Source organism: Micromys minutus (assembly GCF_963924665.1).
Source record: "Micromys minutus genome assembly, chromosome: 1".
Classification (NCBI taxonomy): Eukaryota; Metazoa; Chordata; class Mammalia; order Rodentia; family Muridae; genus Micromys; species Micromys minutus.
The window spans coordinates 236,491,518-236,505,968 of NC_137969.1; positions in this window are offsets into that span (position 1 = coordinate 236,491,518).

A 14,451-nucleotide genomic window follows, 5' to 3' on the forward strand; every position below is an offset into this window, starting at 1 on the left:
GCTTACAAAGATTCCAGCTATTGGTCCGAAAAACAAAATACTGTAGCCATAAAGTGTTGTGTTTTGATTTTTTCATACAAAGAAAATTTAAACATGTATTTATATTATCAGAATGTCTAATAACACAATCCAATTCAGTCATTCTATCAAATATCTCCATTTATACTGCACCACACAAATTAAGACTTCATTTCCACAAGCTCATCACACTTGTAATGCTATTTCCATGACCTAGAGGCCAATTTTATTTACTTTTCACATACTATATATTACAGATCTTTCCTCCATTTTGATAATTCAGAAAAAATGATTCATAGAACTGCAATGATGACCTGAATTTAATTGGGTTATTGTCTGTTCTAAGTGGGAAAGATGTGTAGGGCATGGAGTATAGCTTCCTTGTCTGTTTCTCCCCTGCAATATTTCAGGCATAGCTGTACATTCATCAACACTGATTCAATCTGAGACCTGTCATTTCTGGTGAAGAATGAAGCTTACAGGACCATGACTGATTAACTGATCATTTTTGTAGTTGCAATGCATTTTTAACAAATTTCTCTTTGAATTCCATGGATGTTTGCAATTTCTAATACCGTATACCTCTTTGGTTTTCTTTTCTTATCCATCCATCCTTTGAAATTTTAGTTTTAGGAACAGAATAAGCATATGTAAGTATTTTAATATTTCTCATTCAGGTATTTCCTGTATAATTAATTCTAATTCTTTGAATCTACCAGATCAATTTTAAACAATAGCCGGAGTTTTAAATCTCCCAATGATTCTTAGGCACAAAATTAAATTTATAAACATAAATTAAGATAACAATAAGTGAAATGTAGTTGGCTGAAAGAGGCTTGATTGTGTTATTTCCTTTGAAGATTCTTCAATGTAATGTAGCTTACAATTAAGTCACTTGGAGTTCGATACTGAGCTATTAAATTAAGCATTCCAAAATGGCCCATTTGTGTTTGTTTGTTTTTATTATTTATTTATTTCCTACTTTGGTTCATTTATATAACAAATATAGCAATATAGAATTGCCTATATCATAAATGTAGAAGTGAAAATGTAGAGAGTAGCAGTTATTTAAGTGTATGCTAGCTTTTCTTACTTCATTCATTTTTATAGTTTTCTTTTTACTTGTGAAATTAGAAACAGTTTTTGGTACAAGCTCTTCCTTCTTAGAACTCCTTTAAAATATTTCTCCTTTTTTGTTTTCATTCAAAATTCTCTAGTCCAGAAAGTCTCAAGGAATTCATGATCCCAGTAAACGAAGCAGTTATATGATTGACCAGCCACTACCCCATTATGGTCCTCCATACCTCGGCATTGCAGGATATCCCTTGATAATTTTATCCTATCATAGATCAGTAACAATGATATGTGGAATGAAGCTGTTAAAACTGAGATGAGTATGGTAGTATCACTAATAATCATGCCTGTTTGAGGAAGCAGCATTATTTCAGGTAGTTTTCCGATTCATGGTACTTTATGAGATAGAGAAAATTCAAAATATGAAAAAACGTAGTAGAAAACAAGGGGGAATGTTACCTAGGCTGTGTTTTGATATGCTTTATGATAAGGGTAAATATACATTAAATCCAATGTTTAAGACTGAATTGAATCATACAACTGATTATGAAACCTATTTAGTAAGCATCATATTTTATATATAAAATGATAAGTTTATTCATATATATATATATGAATACACACACACACACACACACACACACACACGCACACATATATGTAGCAAGGCCCATATTTCCTCTCATTTACTTCCTATCACCAACATTAAAAATGTAAGGTCTTTTTATCTTTTGATGATTGGATATAGCTCCTCATGCTTTCATAATTGTCATGTTGTTGAATGGACAGTTCATCCCAGGATTATTTTAATACTCAAAATTATCTTCTATGACTAAAGACAATTCCTGACTACCACTTTGTTGGTCTAGAAAGAAAGTTACATTATTTGGCCGTGATCATCTGAATTCTTAGGTAGCTGTTTGTTCTAGTTCTAGAATTAAGTAGGAGTTATGAAATCTGGGGGCAATCAGAAATGGTTGCCAAGACCAGAAATAGCCTTTGCTTCACCTTATATAATTCTTTTAACAAAAGTTTCATGTTGAAAGTACTGTTAAAAAATACCTGTGTTATGGACAATGATGGACTATTTCTCTATCACATATTAGTACATATATATATATATATATATATATATATATATATATACAAATATATATATTTGCATATTGTGACTACATTGATTTGAAGAAACTTCAAGCCAATGTTTATTATAATTTAATTTTTTCTAATTTTATAAAATTAATTGTCTGTTGTTAATAATAAATGCTAATTATTTTATAACACACTGAAAAACATGAAGTATGAAGTATCTTTTGTCAGTGATACAGAGATGTCTTGCAATGTACAGGGTAACCAATTCCCTGTCTCATCTAAAGAAATATGCATAGACCAATCAAATAAAAGCCAAAAGCAATGTGGACACTTGTCAGCATATATATTTCTTGTGTCTGTGAAATATATGTCTTAGGAAAAGCAAGACAATGGTGAGCCGATGAAGTCATCTGACAAGATGGTGAGCCGATGAAGTCATCTGACAAGAAAGACTCTCCAGAGCCCTTGTGTGAACTTCTTGTATTTACGCTGAGTAACACCTTTCATTATTATTTATTTTTACTAAACATAATTGTTATTTATTACTCTAAATATTTTTTCTCTTACAACTTTAATTTTCAAAAAGAGGGATACATGTACAGATTTTTAATATTATATTATATTGTATATATGTATATAAGTAAATATACTTTATGCATACATAATTATATAAGTAAATGCATACATATGTTTATATATAAAGTATAGATTTATAAATATATAAAATATATTAATATATTTACTTATAATATTTATGTATAAATATATTCATTCATGATTTTTAATTAATTTATTTATATATTATTCTTCTTGTACATAGGCAAATCTTCTTCTAGTATTAAGAATTGAGAAACTGTCTATATTACTGTGTCTTTGCTTTATTCCCTAAAAATGTCATTTTACTATACTCACTTGGTGCTAAATCATTATTTCTTCCCATTTTTATTTCTCTAGCAATTATCATGTGATAATTTCTTCTTTGTATTCATATTTTATTTTTTTTTATTTTATTTGATGCTGTGTGATTATATAAGCTTGAGTGTAGGTGTTCAGTGAAAAAGAAGAAAGTCATGGATTCATGTGAACAGGAGTTACAGAAGGATGTGAGGTACCTACTCTGGGTGCCTACAATGAGCTTAGTCCTCTGGAAGAATAGAAATGGCACCTAATTTCTGAGCTATCTCTACTTCATCTTCTTTTTACAATTAAATAATGTCAGTTTTCCAAATCTGTTTTTCTTGCATATTATATCGGTTACTTCAGTCATTTATAGTTTTATATAAACTTTAGAATAAAGTTATTAAGGTCTGTGATACTGTGTTCTGCCTCTCTCCTGTGAGTATCTTGGCAACTCTGGTAAGCCAGTTGTGCAAAGTGAGGAAATGGATGAATAGTCCTCAGCCCATGAGTCATTTTCAGCAGCAGGAGCATGTTGTGAGAAGGTTGTGGTTCCCGATCTCCTGGTGAAGCAGGTGTACCAATCAGTACTGGAAAGTTGGAAACGAGGTCTGGCATCAATGTTTCCCCTCTGGGTTATTTGCATGCCACGTGGAAGGGGAAAGCAGAATTAAAGAACAGAACCCCGTTTGATTGGGAGCAAGTTCCAAGTACAACAGGGGCAGAAGAGAAAAGGCCTTCTTTGGGAGTCTCAGTGTCAAGGCTCTTTGAGCAAAGGCCCTTGCCTTAGAGATCTTCAATGAAACAACTCTCTGAGGTGACCCTTGCTTGTTTTAACAGGAGTGGATGTGCACACATACAGTTTATTGGGGTGAACACTTAAATGTTTTGGGTGGTGTGATGATATTCAGGAAGAAAATGCCATTGGCTGAAGTCTAAGGCTATCTAGAAACCTCATTAGCATAGAGAAGACATGAGCACTCAGTTACAGGTTTAAGCTCTTGGGCATTTATACTGATAATGTTTCTTCGCCTTACATTTCTGATAGACAGATGTTGCAGTCTCCGGCTAGGGTACTGCATTCCTGCTTTAGTCTGCCCAGATCTACCAGGTTTTGTATTACACATTTTCGTTTCAACACTTGCTTCCTAGATATATACAGGTTAAGGGTTATTTTTCTGTTTGCCAACTTGGTCCTTTTATCGGTTTTATATGATGGCCTTATTTCAAACTTTCTCAACTTTGAAGCTAACACAGAATAGTTAATAACTTCCTTCAAATGGCCATTTCCTTTAACAAAATCATTAACAAATTATCCCCTAATGGTCTTCTTTATTTTTGAATCTTTGATGGCATTTGCTAAAATATAAGAGTATTTATATTCATTCAAATTTCTCTGATACCTGATTTAGAAGCAGTGAAGTGACTCCGGAGAAAGTGAATACTGCAGTTTCTGTTGGTCCTTAGTTTTTGTTTATCTAAACAAAAATGAAGTTTCTCACAGAAAATCATTAAGAATCAAAATGAAACAGACTTGATTTGTATTCATTCTCTGTACATGCTAGAGGAAGATTCTATTGCTAGTAACTCCAAAAACAGTTGTGCTATTGAGATGTAGGAGAATGATAGATGGACTTATGACTCTATATATTCAGATACAGTCCAATATATACATTATCATCAAGGAGCTACATTTCTCAAGTGCCATCAAAACTCCAAGAATTTATAGGAAAAGGTATTAAGTGTTTACTTATATAAATTATTTTAGGGAAGCAAAAATGAGTAAATATCTTTGATGGGTATATTTTGAAAAACAAATGTTAAGAAAATAAATTTGAGAAATAAAGCCTTTCTAAATTACAAAACATTGCAATAGAGATAAAACAGTGTTCCTTTTATCTGTGTCCTCTTCCGGTCTCCTTCATGCATCAGTTCCTGTGTTTTTTCGATGGGTACAAGGTTGAGATGCAGATGTCAGTGTCAAACTCATGTGCTCATCACATATATCAAAGACAGAACACTGAAATTATGCTCAGAAACTATTAGAAAATACATTCTAAGGTCGCAAGAAAAAGACTTACTACAGTTTTCTATCTTCATAGTATGCATAGGTCCTCTTGCTCCATAAGATTTTTGTTGACCAAAATTTTAAAACAACATTGAATTATACATAGGCAATGTCCTAGGTAGAGCAATTGAAGATTTTCTTCCTTTTTGGACTGGTGAGAGGCAGAAATATCGGTACTATAACAGTATCTACTCCGGAAAACAAAGCCTGCTCTAATTGAACTCTTATATAATCACAAAAGAGTAATTTATAGAGAATTTAGAAACTCATTTTCCCTCTCAAAAGAGCTGTAGTCCTACCAGACTTTAAGTAACACAGGTGCTATTTTCTCTATCTGGTGATTCATTTGCAGTGTGCATAAAGTTCAAGATTCTAGTTATGAGATTAATTATTTTTTCACAAACCAAGAATGCTCATTTTCAGTTTCACTGTAGTTGTTGGGAAACTTAAAAGCATGTGATGCTTAGCATGTCATTTCAGAAGTTTAAATGCCTGCATTTGATCAAAGTGGGAGTTTTGCTGATCTCTACACCGTAAGCTTCCTTGACAGCATTTCTGTTGCTGTTATGGAACAGAATCAGCATTCTGCTGATTTTTCCAGAAATAAAATTCAAAGTGAAAAATAGACTGGCATCATGCATTTCACAAAAGGGCAAAAATAAAACAGGGCGTCAGCAATATTCAAACATATAGAGAGTGCATTGGAAGTTGGGTTTCTTAAATTATGTTTGATACATTTCTGTTAAACTAAAGTTGCAATTGTCAATGAGCTTTTAGCATAGCTGATAAAAATAAATCAGGCAGTAATTGAAGAAACATAAGAATATGATGACCTTGTTGCTTAAGTCCATACAAATCAAAACTAATCCATAGCAATTTACAGCTTACATGTCTTCTCTGTGGTCATTAGTCTTGAGGGATTAAAGTGCAAAGCACGGTTTCATATGGAAGGGGTATTCTCAGTGTTGGGCTGAAGTCCATATTCAAAGTGTGACTTGAGTGCTGATTTGCCCATTACTCATACTGACAAAAACTTCTTTTAAGCTATTGTATTTTTGTTGTTGTTCTCATAATAATATAAAAATAAATTTCTTCAAACATACACATCCAGGTAATGAGAGTAAAAGTTAGATTGGTTCAATGAGAAAAAATATTTCTGGTCTATTTTGACTCATCTAAATGACAAGTATTTTTTAGATTTTTCTCCATACTAATGCTAATATAATTATTTATTATTAAAATGTACCATCACTGAATTTTATAAATATTTCATTTGTTAGGGATTCATAGATATAGTCATTATAATTTTATTGAGGTTTTATATGTATTTATATTTATGATCTCAGTTCACACTCAGAAATTAGACCTTCAGTGTTAGTGTAATTATCCCAAGTTTGTCAGCAAAATCTGCCCCTAGAGAAATTAAGCAGCTTCCTTAATTTTACACAACTTGAAAGCATTTCAGGCAGGATGAAGCTAATCACAGTCTCATCATCCTAAAAATAAATCTTCTTGAATGTTAATAAGATTCTGTGTTTACTTGCATATATGTTCAAGTTTGGAATAAAATATATAAATATAAACCTGCAATTCATGTTTTACAATATACTGTCTTACTCCCACACACTCTGTAAAATGCATGGAACATTACTTATGGAAGCAGGTTGAGTTCCTGTTTCTTAGCCATCATGAGTTACCATTGTATTCTTCCTACCTTTTTAAATGCTTTTTTCCTTATTATTAGGATTTGGGTGAACAATTGAGCTTTTTATCTGATTCTTCAGTCTCTGATTTAACGACACAGACCAATTTAACTGGTTAACCACATTGCCTATGTTTATTTTAAAGATGGAATATGAACCATTATGACTTACTTTTTGACATGTATCTTACATGTGGAATATATATGTCTTACATAGAATACTTGAGGTGATGAACAAACAATTTGATGGCAAAGTTCAGATGTTTGACTAACCAGTGATGCTGGAGCTTAGAACAGACAGAGTTCCGGATAACACTCAGTGTTTTCACCCCAGAAGAGCACTGCCAGCTATTGGTAGTCAAGGGAGCAGGATGGTGGATTGCACACTCGGAACAGAGAAAAAGTAAGTGTTCCCCCCAAAGGAAGTAGGAGCAGAAACTAGTATCTAAAGACATAATTATATGTTAATTAAAAGCAGAAAAGATTCAGACTCAAGGTATGTCTTAGGTTACAACTTGCCATGTAGATTGTAGAACATATTCATGTATCTATTCCAGGTTAAATAAGAAGGTCATTTTACTTAGAATTCTTAAACATACTTTATGGTTAATTCAGTATATTTTATACACATGAATTAATATGAATTTTAAGCCTTTTCCAAAATTACATGTTAATTATATGATAATATATAAAGGATTGGGATTTAGGCATCCCCCAATGAAAAGACTCTTATGTTGATGCATAATGTGTGTGTGCTGGTGGATAGGAGGTTTCTTGATTCACATTGAATAGTATTTTTATTTTACCATGAAACTAGAAAGAAGCTAACAAAAACTGTAAATTTTCCTGCAGCATTATTATGGTACTAGAAAATTATTTGCAATACGAAAACAAAAATGTAACAGTATATCAGAGATTCACCATAACAGTGTTTAATTTATAAATATTCCTGTAAATCACCACTCCTTCCCACTTTGCAGTAACATATTTATAAAAGAGATGAGAAATGTAGACTTTAGACACTTTCTACCCAAGAAATGCTTAAAATAGGTGGTGTATTGGCAGCATCTTGATTGATATAATGCATAATTATTTGTATTGCTTATTATATTGAGGATAAATATACCCAAAAGATAGCAGTAAGGAGAAACATGATAATCACTGGTTTTAAATTATAAGCAATAAAACAGATGAGACAAACCAAACACATCTCACATTAAATATATGTTTCTGAATTCAAGGTGGCAGGCATTGACACATTAAAAACAATAGATTATTATGACACATTGTTTCTTGATGTCTTTTCTTGTTAATGACTTTTCTAAGACAATAGAATATAAGCTGCTACTAGTGCAAAACCCATCTCTAGCACTAGACATAAGCATTTTCTTGGCTGCTAGAAGTAGATATTTCAACACCTCCTCCAGGCAGAACACTGAATTTTATGCCTTCCATTATTATTTGACTAATGTTAGTCTTGGATTTTTATTAGAGAGCTAAATCTCTAATATTTTAATTTTGAGCAATAAATATAAGTTTAATGAATGAGGCATAATTATGAAACTTCCTAATAAGCTATTATATAAAATATTCTTTAATAAAGTAGCCACATCAGCAATTCAAAATCGTTTTAAAATTTTATCTTAAATTGAATTATATACTGTTCAAGGAGATTAAGGCAATAAAAATAATTCTTTTTTCACATTAGTTTACTTTCTAGAGCTTCACAATAATTTGGCACTTCCTTATGAAAAATAGTTTTATAAAGTATATCACTGAAAAAGTTGTATTTCACTAATTGGAATTTCTTAACACAAAATAAATATTAAGTTGTAGCTATTTAGATAATTCCCGAAAGTATCAACTCTTCAGAGCTTAATGTCAGTCTTGAGGGGACCATTCAAGTCCAGTATTAGAAGGGTCATTTAAGACATAGAGAAGAATTGAACACACTAAAAGTGCAGGATATTTGATTACATTGTGAACCTCAAGATTGTGTTATTTAAAAGATAAAATGGCTCACACTCTAAGATCAAGAATTGCTAAATGGGACCTCATGGAACTGGAAAGCATAGTCAATAGGACATATTACCCTACAGATGTAGAAAACGTTTTTTATAAGTCCCACACCTGATAAAGGCCTAATATCCCAAAATATATAAAGAATTCAAGAAGCTAACCACCGAAAATAAATAAATAAATAAATAAATAACTGGGTATAGAACTAAACAGATAATTCACAACAGGAAAATCTCTGATGGCTCAGAAGCACCCAAAGAAATACTCAAAGTCCTTGGTCATCAGGAAAATGCAAATCAAAACAACCTGAGATTGCAACTTACACCAATCAGAATGTCTAAGATCAAAAATTCAGCTGACAGACATGCTGGCAAGGATGTGGAGAAAAAGAAACTGGTACAACCACTCTAGAAATCAATCTGGAGATTCCTCAACTGGAAGTAGATCTACCTGAAAATACAGCTATACAAATCTTGGGCATATACCCAAAAGATGCCCCACCATGTCACAGGAGCACATGTTCCTCTACTTTCAAAGTGGCCTTATTTATAACTAGATGCTGAATACAACCCAGGTGTTCTTCAACAGAATAATAGGTACAGAAAATGTGGTACATTTACACAATGAAAAACTACTAAGCTATTAAGAAAAAGGGCATCCTGATTTTTGCAGGCAAATAAATGTAATTAGAAAATTACATCCTGAGTGAGGTAACTCAGATTCAAAAGGACATGCATGCATGGTATGTACTCACTAATAAGTGGATATTACCCCAAACGTACAGAATACCCAGGATGACATCCACAGAGCTCAAAAAGTTTAATAAGCTGAAGAGCCCAAGTGAAGATGGTTCAATCCCACTTGAAAAGGAGAAGAAAGCAATCACAGGAGTGGGAAGGGAAGGGCCTGGGTGGGAAAAAGAACAGGAGAGGAAAGAGGGGAATATTAGCAAGTATTGGGTGGGAGAACCATGACTGAAGCCCTGAGGGCCAGAAAAAAGAAACAGGCAACCTCAGGAGGCAGAAGGTGGGCTGACCCTCCAGAATATACCAGAGATCTGGGGTTAGGAGTTCCTCAGGGTTCAAAGAGGGACCTTAGATGAAATACCCTACAGTGGTGAGAAGCAACTTTGAAAACTCACCTTCACCAGAAAGACAGGGCATCTAATTTCAATTCCACAGTCAAGAGCTCTGACTTATAATTTTCTTTTCTGTCTGAACATAAACACAGGGACAAAAATGGAGAAAATCCTAAGAAAAAGGAGGTCCAGTGCCAGGCCCAAATTGGAATCCAACTCAAAGGGAGGCCCCAAGGCCAGACACTATTACTGAGGTTATGGTATGCTCACAAAAAAAGGAAGCCTATGATGGCTTCCCTTTAAAAGACCCAGTAAGCAGCTGAAAGAGTCAGATGCAGATATTTACCCAGAACCAATGGACAGAAGCTGCTGACCCTGTGGTTGAATTAGGGAAAAGTTGGAAGAAGCTGAGGAGAAGCATGAACCTGTTGGAAGACCATTATTCCCAACTAACCTAGATACAGAGAACTCTCAGCCACCAACCAGGCAGAATACCCCAGCTGACATGAGACTTCTAACTCTTATATAGCAGAGGACTGCCAGTACTTGACTCAGTCAGAGAAGATGCACCTAACCCTTAAGAGATTTAAGGCCTCAGGGAGTGGGGCAGTCTGGTGGGTGGAGATATCTTTAGAGAGACAGGGGTAGGGAGGAGGGATGAGATATGGAACAATGAGAGGGTAGACTTGAAAGGGGATACAATTTTGACTGGAAACAAAAACTAAACAAAATTAAAAAGAAAAAGACAAAGTCTTGTGGTGTCTTAGCCCAAGCACACCCCTTTTATGCAATGGCTTTCTGGTTACATTAAACAAGTATCTGAGGTTCTGTGGTGTGGCTCATTCCTAGTACACAGTCTGTTATCCTAAAGCAAAATAAATTAACTCTAGGTCAAGAGACAGAACAAGCAACCAAGCAGACAAGGAGTGTGTTGTGTTATATATTAAAAACACTGGCAAGCAGGCTTGCAAGACTGGAGTGACTTGTGGCTTCGAAATCTCTCCACCAGACTAGTGCATTTCCCAAGACAGGTCTCAGGTATGCCAGCCCCACATAGGCAAATTTCTGTGGCTGGCTAGCATACCCTGTTTCTGTACCTTTCTCTGGAACTCAGCTGAGTTGCTGTGTGAAGGAAAACACCACACAGAACTTAGTTTAGAATCGCTGACCGCACCAACTGTCATCTTAATTTGTAAATCATTCCAAGATAAATTCTCTGGTACTGGATCCCAACTGATCTGCCACCTGAAAACATTTGTTTCCCCTACTATTTTCTTCTGAACATGATCTACCATCTTTTTTCCTTACAACTTTATTTTCAAAAACAAGAGATATATGTACAGATTATTGAAAGCATTTTAGCATAATATATTTGTTTTTGTCAGTACTTGATATTTTTAAAGGTTTGATATATGCATTGAAATCTTACTAGTTACAATGATCATAAAGTCCATGTAAAATAAAACCTAACATGGAAATAGTCAAAGTTTTTTGGTGTGTAAACATTAAACATAATGATTTTTAACTACCAAAATTGCCACAAGGCTATCTTCTTAGCTCTTGAGTTATTAATGATTTAAGGTCTAGGTGTACCACACTCTGAGAGGGTGCTATCCACTTGTTGTTTTTTCCTAAGAAGGACTGAGGATTCTACTTTTTGGCTTTTCTTTCTTTCTTTCTTTCTTTCTTTCTTTCTTTCTTTCTTTCTTTCTTTCTTTCTTTCGTTTTCCAGCTTCATATGGTCTGTGAGTTGTTTCTTGGGTATTCAGAGCTTTCTCAGGTTAGTATCCAATTATCAGTGTCTGCATATTATGTCTGTTTTTTTTGTAGCTGGGTTACCTCACTTAGGATGGTATTCTCTAGATACATCCATTTTCCTAGGAACTTCATAATGTCATTGTTTTTTTTTTGGCTTCTCCTCTTCTCCACTCTGATCTGAAAGTCCTGCCTCCTCCTTGCCCAGTGATTGGTTCCTAGAGAAGTTTATTCATTAGGGACAGGTTCATAGGAAATCATCTGAGTACCTGATTCACTCCTTGTCCCATGCAGCTTTTTTTGGGGAAGCAGAATTAGCTTCAAAATACAATCAGCCCCTGGGCCATCCACAACACTAGTCAGCATATGCTAAAAGAAAAAAAGAAAGAAAGAAAGAAAATGATGTTTAAGACTCTATAAAAAAGAAGTTTTTTGTTTTTTTTTTTTGTTTTTTTGTTTTTTTTTTTGTTTTTTTTTTTTTTTTTTTTTTTTTTTTTTTTTTTTTTTTTTTTTTTTTTGTAATTTCTGTGACATGGTACTAACAAGACAGTAAGATGAGTGTTTTCTCTGTAGGTCTGAGCTATCAACTTTGTAGCTGATTCCTGAGTATTCATTTGGTAAATCAAATGGCTGGGTATTTTTGTTTTTAAATCAAGACCATATGGCATTAGGGATGAGGAGTATGAAGACTTTAGAAAAATTCCTCATAACAATGAAATGGTCAAGATGACTGTGATCAAACCATTCCTAAGGTTTCACAAGGAGACATCAAGGAGACATTGGTACGAAAGTTTCTGTCTAACAGAAAAGGTAGGATATGGAAGTTCTGGTCTAACAGGAAATGTTGTGTTTCCAGATTGCCAAGTTCTTCTATCAAACGTAAGTGTGGAAGTGAGGGAAAAGACAGAAGAAAATTTCCCACAGAATACACTGCTTTTAAAAACTAAATTTATCCTAAATGTTACAAAAAGCACACAAGGAAGGACTTTATGGTAGACTACTGCTGTTTGTCCAACAAACCAAGGGGGTCTATCATATGACTATGGTTGTTAACAATTTATCACCTATGTTGGTAATGATAGCAAAAAGTGATTCAAACGCAGATATTTGACAGATGTTACATTATTTTATGTAGCAAAGAGTAGAGAGAAAACTAAACAACGCAACTTGCCATAAAAAATAGACTTCTTCAATCATATGTGTTCAGCATTCCAAACTTGATTAATACATTCAATAAATTAAATCATTTGCATACAATAGCTTTAATACACACAGATATATTTGTACATATATGTGTATACATATGTATGAAAGTTACAGATGAATAATACTGATATTTATAAAATTTTATTATTTCATTTCAAGGGCAGAAGCGTTTTGGGCATAAGTCTTTATCTCTGCCTCATTAAAAACATGAAAGCTATGTAGCTGCCTTTAGTGAATAATTAGCATGCAATAGCATGACACATATTTGGTAGGCTTTGCTTCATTTAATATATACGTTGTGTCTCTCAGTTGCCTCTCCTGTTCATAGTAACAAAGATACCAAAGTACATGTACATTGAGCTTCCAAGGTGGCAATCATGGATGACTTAGAGTGAAAACCGTGTATATCTTCAAATGTAATGATTTTAATCATAAGATGTGCCCTTCATAATTACACTGTAGAAATTATCTGTCCCCTGACACAGTGAAAAACCAGAGTGGAGGAATCACTAGGAATAGGTAAGGCTTCCATTAACTGAGCCATTAGATTCTGGCTAGTCCGGAGGCTATAGTTAATATATACAAGTTAGGATTCAGGTCTCACAGCTACATATTTTCAGCTTAAATTCTAAGGAGGGCTGATGGGCTAATTGTAGTAGCAGCTGTTGTTTCAAGGGAAGGCTATAAAAATGAGGACAGACTGATGTGCAAGAAGCACCAATTCTCTCAGCAGTAATGCTAGTTTTAATGGGCATTCAATGCTTGAAAGTCTGGTGAGTCAGGTACCAGAAAAGGCTACGTGTAGCATCCAAATGGTAGATCTTAAATGATGTTCAGGTAAAAAGTGAGAGGAACTGCTGACTGGGACAAAGCTGAGAAATAGTCAGGATTGTGGGTGAGTGTGTTAAATACAAATGTCTTCTCAAAGGAAAAGGAAGTATAGGGGATGGGAGAAGGAATTTCATTCTCACAAATCTCTCATGTTGATTGCCACCCAGGATGCTAGAAAGGGAAATGGATAAGATATTTGACACACTCATTGCATTTCATAACATTTACAAGAGTAAAGGATTTAGATACTTCAAAATATCTTCTGGGTATTAGGAAAGGAGTGTGTCCCTCTTTACAAGAATTTGATTACAATGTGACAAGAGTATGGGTAAAAACATTTATTAAAAGGGGGTTATTTCCTTTGATATTACTCTACCTTTTGATACAATTCTTTTTTCAGAGTGGCTGTTCTCATCAGCTTATAGCTTATGTGTTTTGTTCAAAGATGATGAGGTGCCCAGTAAGATCTCATGGATGTCTGCTAGAGTAAGAGTTGGTAGTTGAAATTTTGTGTATTATAGAACTATTTCTGAAACTTTTCAGTACATCTGACATGAGGAAATAAACTTGTTTTAAAGGGTTCAAAGCATTATGAAACAGTGTGAATTACAGTACATTTCACTTGGCTCTTCCCCATCACTGACAACACAGTGGAGAATATTCCACTGTTGGCAGCATCACTACTAAGTTACATTGCTGTAACTTGTAAAA